The 9,240-nt window shown below is 34.5% G+C and overlaps 1 non-coding gene across 1 annotated transcript; it reads left to right on the top strand.

Annotated features, from left to right (window-relative positions):
• The first annotated feature begins 755 nt into the window (after positions 1-755).
• Positions 756-858, top strand: LOC119037031 (U6 spliceosomal RNA). The gene has a single exon (XR_005080136.2). It is a non-coding gene; the product is annotated as a U6 spliceosomal RNA (small nuclear RNA).
• Positions 859-9,240: the final 8,382 nt, after the last annotated feature.

Raw genomic sequence — 9,240 nt, 5'->3', positions numbered from 1 at the left:
AAATAAAAAAGAAAATCAAATTAAAAAAAAACAATGGTTAGAAAGAAGCTCAATGAACTCACTGAGAATTACCAAAAACTACAGAGAAACTACAAGGAACTTACCACAAACTATATCAGCATTAAAAAAAAACCTTAAAAAATCAACAAGGGCAAGAGAAAATGAAGATTATAATTTTTGAATTAAAGAACAAATTAGAAGGAATCAAAAGCAGGTTCAATGAAGAAAAGGATCAAATCAGTGAGATGGAGGATAATGTATTAAAAAATTCCAAAAAGAGCAAGAAAAAAAAGATTCAAAGAGAAGAAAAAGGGGTTAAGGAAAATGCAGGACAACCTAAAATGGAATACTATCCATAAAATAGGGATTGCAAAAAAGAATAAGATAGTAAGCAATAGAAAACCTGTTTGAAAAAGTAGTGATGGAAAACTTTGCTAATTACATGACAGAAAAAGTCACACAAAGCAAGCCGCACAGAGGGTCCCAATCAAGAGAAACCCAAAGAGGCCTACTCCAAGGCATATCATAATTAAAATAGGAAGTTTTGAAAACAAAGAGAAAATACTAAATGCAGCAAGAGATAAACAGGAGCTACCATACAAGGGAGCCCTGGTAGGATTAGCAGCTGATTTCTCAACAGAAACATTATAAGACAGAAGAAAATGGCTAAAATACTCCAGGTAATGAAAAGCAAAGGTCTGTACCTGAGACTACTCTATTCAGCAAAGGTCTCAATAAAAATAGAAGATGCGAGCTTGCTTACCCAGCACATATATTAAAATTATAATGATACAGAGAAGATTAGGATGGTCCCTGAACAAGGATGACACACCAATTTGTGAAGCATTTCATATTTTTAGACAAAGAACCAATCCCCAAATAAAAAAAAAGGCAAAAGCCTCAAAAAAATGTTAGATAAAATAGAGACAAATCAGCTATCAGATATTACATTCAAAGCACTGCTTATCAGGAAGTTCAAAGAGCTCACAATGAGCTACAAGAAACTACAGGGGAACTACAATTAACTCATTGCAAACTATATCAACATGAAGAAGTAAATAGAAACTATTGACAAGGGCCAAGAAAAAGTGAAGAATACAATGTCTGAACTTAACAACACAGTGTAAGGAATCAAAAGCAGGATCAATGAAACAGAAGATGGGATCAGTGAGTTGAAGGAAAAACTAGAAAATAACACCCAGAAACAGCAAGAAAAAAAAAAGAGGCTCAGAAAGAGTGAAGAAGGATTAAGAGAAATGCAAGACAATATGAAATGTAATAATATCTGAATAATAGGGATACCAGAAAGAGTAGAAGAAGAGCAAGGAATAGAAAACCTATTTGAAAGAGTAATTATATAAAACTTCCCTAATTTGATGAGAGAAAAAGTCACACAAATCCAGGAAACACAGACAGTGCCAATCAAGACGAACCCAAAGAGGCCCACTTCAGGACACATCATCATTAAAATGAAGAAATGCCAAGACAATCAAATAATCTTAAAGACAGAAAGAGAGAAAAAGGAAATAACATACAAGGGAGCCCCAATAAGGTTAGCAACTGATTTCTCAATGGAAATGCTCCAAGAAAGAAGATAATGGTAAGAAATATATCAAATAATGAGAACCAGAGGCCTGCAACAAAGGCTACTATACCCAGCAAGACTCTCAATGAAAACAGAAGACCAAATAAGGAGCTTTTCACACAAAAGAAGTCTAAAAGAATACACCTCCACCAAAACAGCTCTGAAAGGCATGCTACAGGGCCTGCTTTAATAAAAGAAAGGTAAAGACAGAAAGTGAGAAAGGAACACAGGTACAAAAATGGCAATGAATAAGTATGTATCAATAAAAACCTTAAAGATAAATGGATTAAATGTTTCAATCAAAATACATGAAGTAGCTGGATGGATAAGAAAGCATGACCCACACATATGTTGCCTACAAGAGACTCACCTCAGGACCTACACAGATTATAAGTGAAAGGCTGGAAAAAATTTTCTAAGCAAATGGAGGTGGAAAAAAAAAGCAATACTCATATCAGAAATATGGACTTTTAAAAAAGGCCATAAAGAGACACCCAGAAGGTCACTTTATTATACTCAAGGGAAGAATCGACCAAGAAGGCATAAACATTGTAAATATATATCCACCAAACATAAGAGAGCCCAAATTCATAAAGAAAATTTTAGAGGACTTCAAGAAAGATATTGACAGCAACACAATTATAGTAGGAGATTTTCACACCCCACTGTCAAAAATGGACATATTTTCCAAACAAAATATCAACAAAGATATTGTGGCATTGAACAGCGACTTAGATAAAATAAACTTAACTGATATTTATAGAGCCCTTAAATCCAAAGAAGCTTAATACACATTCTTTTCAAATGCACGTGGAACACTTTCAAAGATAGACCACAAGGTAGGATGCAAAACAAGCCTCACATATTTAAGAAAATTGAAAGCATACCAAGCATTTTGTCTGACCACAGAGGCTAAAACTAGAAATGAACACCAAGGGAAAAAACCCAAAACACTCAAAATCATGAAGAATTAACAGCATAGTATTAAACAACAAATGAGTCAAGAATGAAATTAGGGAGGAAATCAAAAAGTATCTGGAAAGAAATGAAAATGAACTCATGACAACCCAAAACTAATAGGACACAGCAAAGGCAGTTCTGAGAGGGAAGTTCATAGCAATACAGGCCTATATGAAAAAGATAGAAACATTTTGAACAAACATAACCCTACATCTACAGGAACTTCAGGAACAAAAATAAAGACAGCCCAGACAAAGTAGAAGGAAGGAAATAACCAAGATCAGAGCAGAATTAAATGACACACAGACTAAAAGCACAATTCTAAGAATCAATGAATCAAGAAGCTGGTGTTTTAAAAAGATAAACAAAATAGACAAACTTTTAAGCAGGTTCATCAAGAAAATAAGAGAGGACCCAAATAAACACAGTCAGAAATGAAAGAGGAGAGATTACAACTGACACTACAGAAATACAAAGGATTGTAAGAAATTACTTTCAATAACTGTATGCCAAGAAATTTGAAAAACTAGGTGAAATGGACAAATTTATAGAAAAATATAATCTTCCAAAACTCAGTGAAGAAGCAGAAAGCCTGAACAGACTAACAGTAGATGAAATTGAAGCAGTAAGCAAAAACTCCCGACACACAAAGGCCCTGGACCAGATTGTTTCCAAAGAGAATTTTGCAAAGCATTTAAGGAAGAGCTAACCCTAATCTTTCATGGACTATTCCAAAAAATTCAAAATGATGGAAGAATCACAAACTTTTTTTATGAAGCCAGCATCATCCTGATCCCCAAAACAGATAAAGATACAACAAAGAAAAAACTTCAGGCCAATGTAACTGATGAACATAGATGCTAAAATCCTCAAGAAAATATTAGCAAACTTCATCCAACAATACATTAAACAGTTCATATACCATGACCAAGTGGTATTCATCCCAGGGATGCAAGGATGGTTCAACATTCACAAATCACTAAATGTAATATATCACATAAGCAAAGGCAAAGACAAAAAACACATAATCATATCAATAGATGCAGAAAAATCTTTTGATAAGGTACACCACCCACTTATGATAAAAAAAAAAAACTTAGCAAAGTGGGAATAAAGACACCATTCCTCCACATAATAAAGGCCATATATGAGAGTCCTACAGCCAACATCATACTTAATGGGCAAAAACTAAAATCTTTTTCACTAAGATAAGGAAGAAGACAAGGTTGTCCACTTTCAACACTTCTATTCACTATAGTATTGGAAGTTTTAGCCACAGCAATCAGGCAAGAAAAGGGAATAAAAGGCATCCAAACTGGAAAGGAGAAAACAAAACTGTCTCTGTTTGCAGATGACATGATAGTGTACATGGAAAATCCTATAGACTCTACCCAAAAACTGCCCAACCTAATTAAGTGAATTTGGCAAAACAGCAGGATACAAAGTCCATATCCAGAAATCAAAGACATTTTTGTATACCAACAATGAAACAGCAGAAACAGAAATCAAGAAAAAAATCCCATTCAATATAGCAAAAAAATAAAATAAAATAAAATACCTAGGAATAAACCTAACCAAGGAGGCAAAAGACCTGTATGCAGAAAACCACACCACACTGAAGAAAAAAATCAAGGAAAACACAAACAAATGGAAACATATACATGTTTCCAATCCAGTGTTCATGGATTGGAAGAATTAACATCATCAAAACATTCATACTATCCAAAGCAATTTAGTTACAATGCAATACCTATTAAAGTACCAATGGCATATTTCACAGACATAGAACAAACACTTCAAAAATTTATATGGAACCATAAATGACCCCGAATAGCAGCTGATATTTTGAGAAAGAACAAGGTAGGAGGGATCACAATACCTGATACAAAACTTATTACAAGGCCACTATAATCAAAACAGCCTGGTACTGGCATAAAAACAGGCACATAGACCAATGGAACAGAACAGAGAGCCCAGAAATAAACCCAAGTCTTTATGGTCAATTAATATTTGACAAAGGGGGCAGCAACATAAAATGAACTAAAAAATAGCCTCTTCAGCAAATGGTGTTAGGAGAACTAGACAGCTATGTGCAAAAAAATAAAAATTGTACACCAACTTACACCATACACCAAAATGAATTCAAGGTGGATAAAAGATGTAAATATAAGCTGGGACATCTAAAGTCCTAGAGGAGAACATAGGCAGGAGAATCTCAGATATTTCAAGCAGCAGCATTTTTACATATTTTACTGATATGTCCCCTAGAGCAAGGGAAATAAAGGAAAGAATAAACAAATGGGATCTTATCAAAATAAGAAGCTTCTGCATGGCTAAAGAAAACAATATTAAAACAAAAAGAGAACCAACTGTACGGGAAAAATTTTTTGCCAATGATACCTCAGTCAACTGTTTAATTTCCAAAATATACAAAGAACTTACACAACTCCACTCTAAGACAAGTAACCCAATTAAAAGTGGGCAAAGGACTTGAACAGACACTTCTCCAAAAAGGACATACAGAGGATCCAGAGATGCATGAAAAGATGTTTAATACTCAGCTATCTGAGAGATACAAGGGAAAACCACAATGAGATACCACTTCAAACCAGTCAGAATCACCATCATAAACAAAGCAATAAATAACAAGTGTTGGAGACCTTGTGGAGAAAAGGGGACCCTAGTTCACTGTTTATGGGACTGCAGACTGGTACAACTACTATGAAAAAGAGTATGGAATTTTCTCAGAAAACTAAAAGTGGATCTGCCTTTTGGCCCAGCCATTCCACTGCTAGGATTATATCCTGAACACTGAAACACCAATCCAAAAGAACTTATGCACCCCAATGTTCATATTAGCACAATTTACAATAGTCAAGTGCTGGAAGAAACCTAGGTGTCCATCAGTAAATGAATGGACCCAAAAACTATGGTACATTTACACAATGGAAATCTGTGCAGCAGAAAGAAAGATGGAGCTCCTGCCCTTTGCAACAGCATGGATGGAACTGGAAAGCATTATGCTGAGTGAAATAAGCCAGGCAGTGAAAGACAAATATCATATGGTCTCACCTTTAACAGGAACCTAAACAACAAAAGGAACAAGCAAGCAAATATAACTGAAGACACTGAAATGGAGACCAGGCTGACAAGGACCAAAGGAGAGAGGCAGGAAATTTCAGGAGAAAAGGGGAAGTGTTTACAGGAACTGTTAAAGGACACATGGACAAAAACTAAGGGGGGTGGTAACGGGAGGGAGATGGGGAGCACTGGGGCAAGTGAGCTGGGGTGGCAGTAAAAGAAAGAAAACTGTATTTGAACAAGAATTAAATTAAATACATTTTTAAAAAGTGGAAAATGAAATAACAAGCTTCCCAGGCAAAAGAAGACTAAAAGAATACACCTCCACCAAACCATAACTACAAGATATGCTAAAGGGACTGCCATAAGAAGGGAAAGAAAACCTGACAGAGAAAGGAACAGTAGTACAAACGGCATAAAATGGCAATGAATAAGTACGTATCAATAATAACCTCAAATGAAAACAGATTAAATGCTCCAGTCAAAAGACATAGGGTAGCTGAATGGATAAGAAAACATGACCCACACATGTGCTGCCTAGAAGAGATGAACCTTCTGTAAAAACAAGAACTACATAGATTGAAAGTGAAGGGTTGGAATAAACATCCCAAGCAATCAGAAGGGGGGGTGAACAGCTGGGGTAATAATACTTACAGCTGACAAAATAGACTTCAGAATAAAGTCCATAAAAAGAGACAGTGAAGGATGCTTCATCAATGCAAGGGAAGAACCCATCAAAAGACATTAACATTATAAACATATAAGTACCTAACATAAGAGCATTCAAATATATTAGGAAAATCATGGAAGACTTCAGAAAGATATAGACAGCAACACACTTATACAAGGGAACTTTAACACCTCACTGTCAAAAATGTATAGATCTTCCAAGCAAAATATCAAGAAGGATACTGCAGCATTGAACAATTCCCTGGATTGAGTGTACTTAACTGATTACATATATATAACCTTTCATTCCAAAGAACCAGAACACACATTTTTTTCAAATGCACATGGATCATTTTCAAAGATAGGCCACATGATAGAACACAAAACAAGCCTCAACAAATTCAAGAAAATTGAAATAATACTGAGTATCTTCTCAGACCATAAGATCTTGAAACTAGGAACCAACCTTAAGTAAATAACACAAAACATTCAAATTCATGCATATTAAAAAGCATGTTATTAAACAATGTATGGGTTAAGAATGAGATCAAGGAAGACATCAAAGTGTTTCAGGAAACAAAAAGAAAATAAACTCACAGCAATCCAAAACTTATGGGACACAGCAAAGGCAGTTATAACTGAGAAGTTCACAGTGATACAGGCCTATGTAAAAAAGAAACATTTCAAATAAACAACCTGACCCTACATCTGCAAGAACTTAAGGAACAAAAATAAAGGCAACTCAGAGCAAGTAGAAGGAATGAAATAACCAACATCAGTGTAGAATTAAATGACATAGAAAATAATAGAACAATTTGAAGGATCAATAAATCTAAGAGCTGATTCTTTGAAAGATAAACAAAATAGAAAAGTCTTTAATCAGACTCACCAAAAAATAGAGAGGACTGAAATAAATAAAATCAGAAATGAAAGAGGAGATATTACAACTGATACCACAGAAATACAAAGGATTGTAAGAAATTGCTACAAAAAGTATTTGCCAAAAAAGTTAAAAACATGGGTGAAATGGACAAATTTCTAAAAAATATAATCTTCCAAAGCTGAATGAAGAAGCAGAAAGCCTGAACAGATCAATAACAGCTAATGAAATTGAAGGAGTAATAAAAAAAACTCCTATCACACAAAAGCCCTAAAACAGGTAGTTTCACAGTAGAATTTTACAAAATATTTAAGGAAGATCTAACCCCTATGCTTCTCAGACTACTCCAAAAAATTCAAGAAGACAGAAAACTTCTAAACTCTTTTTATGAGACAAGTATGATCCTAATACCAAAACCAGACAAAGACACAACAAAGAAACAAAACTACTGGCCGATACTGCTAATGAACATAGATGCTAAAGTCCTCCACAAAGTAATGGCAAACTACATCCCACAATACATCAAAAATATCATACACCATGATTGAGTAGTATTCATCCCAGGGACACAAGGACGGTACATTATTTGCAAATCAGTAAATGTAATACCTCACATAAACAAATGGAAATTTAAAAATCACATGATTATTCTGATAGATGTGGAAAAAGCCTTTGATAAGCTACTGTACCCATTTATGATAAAAACACTCAGCAAAGTGGGAGTAAAGGGATCATACTTCAACATAATAAAGGTCATATATGAAAAACCTACAGCCAACATCTTACTCAATGTACAAAATGTAATAAATTTCACCCTAAGATCAGGAAGAAGACAAGAGTATCTGCTTTCACTGCTTCTATTCAACACAGTATTTGGAGTCTTAGCCACAGCAATAAGAGAAGAAAAAATAAAAGACATGTACATTGGCAAGGAGAAAATAAAACTGTCATTGTGTGCAGATGACATTATAATGTGCACAGAAAACACTGTAGACTCCACCAAAAACCTAATTGACCTAATAAGTGTATTTGGTAAAACAGTGGGATACAAAGTGAATATTCAGAATTCAAAGGCATTTCTGTACACCAACAGTGAAATACCAGATAGAGAAATCAAAAAATAAAATTCCATTGCAATAACAACAAATATAATATACCTAGGGATAAACCTAACTTTGGAAGTGAAAGAACTGAATTCAGAAAACTGCACAACACTTAAAAAATTAAGAAAGACACAAACAATTGTAAGCATCCCAAAAGAAGAAAAATATGCATGTAAGCATGTACCATGTTGATGGATTGGAAGAATTAACATCATCAAAATGTCAATACTACCCAAAACAATTTATAGATTCAACATAATCCCTATTAAAATACCAATGACATTTTTCACAGATACAGGACAATCATTTCAAAATTTATATGGAACCATAAATGATCCCAAATAGCTGCTGCAATTTTGAGAAAGAAGTACAAAGTAGAAGGGGTAAAACACCTTATATCAAGCAGCATTATAAGGCCGCTGTAATCATAACAGCCTGGTACTGACATAAGAACAGACATATAGATTAATGGAAGAGAATCAAGGGCCCAGAAATAAACCAAAGTTTCTATGGTCGATTAACATTTGACAATGGGGGCAGAAGCATAAAATGTAGTAAAATTAGCCTCTTTGACAAGTTGTGTTGGGACACCTGGATAGCTATGTGCCAAAAAATGAAACCCCACCACCAACTTATACCATACACAAAAGTAAACTGAAGATGGAGAAAAGACTCAAATATAATTTTTGATAGCATAAAAGTCCTAGAATGAACATAGACAGGAAAGTCTCTGATATTACAGCAATATTTTCACAAACATGTGCCCTAGAGCAAGGGACATAAAGGAAAAAATAAACAGATGGGACTTCATCAAAATAAAAAGCTTCTGAGCAGCTATAGAAAACATTAGCAAAATGAAAATGTAACCAACTGTGTGAAAAAATATATTTGCCATAGGACTTCTGCCAAGATGGAGGTGTAGGTGGAAACAACTTGCATCTGCACGCAACCAAATCTAAAAA

This window comes from Artibeus jamaicensis, unplaced genomic scaffold (genome assembly GCF_021234435.1).
Source record: "Artibeus jamaicensis isolate MK-2021 breed Jamaican fruit bat unplaced genomic scaffold, CSHL_Jam_final contig_410, whole genome shotgun sequence".
NCBI lineage: Eukaryota > Metazoa > Chordata > Mammalia > Chiroptera > Phyllostomidae > Artibeus > Artibeus jamaicensis.
Note: the sequence above shows the minus strand (reverse complement) of the source record. Positions and strands in the feature narration are given on the sequence as shown.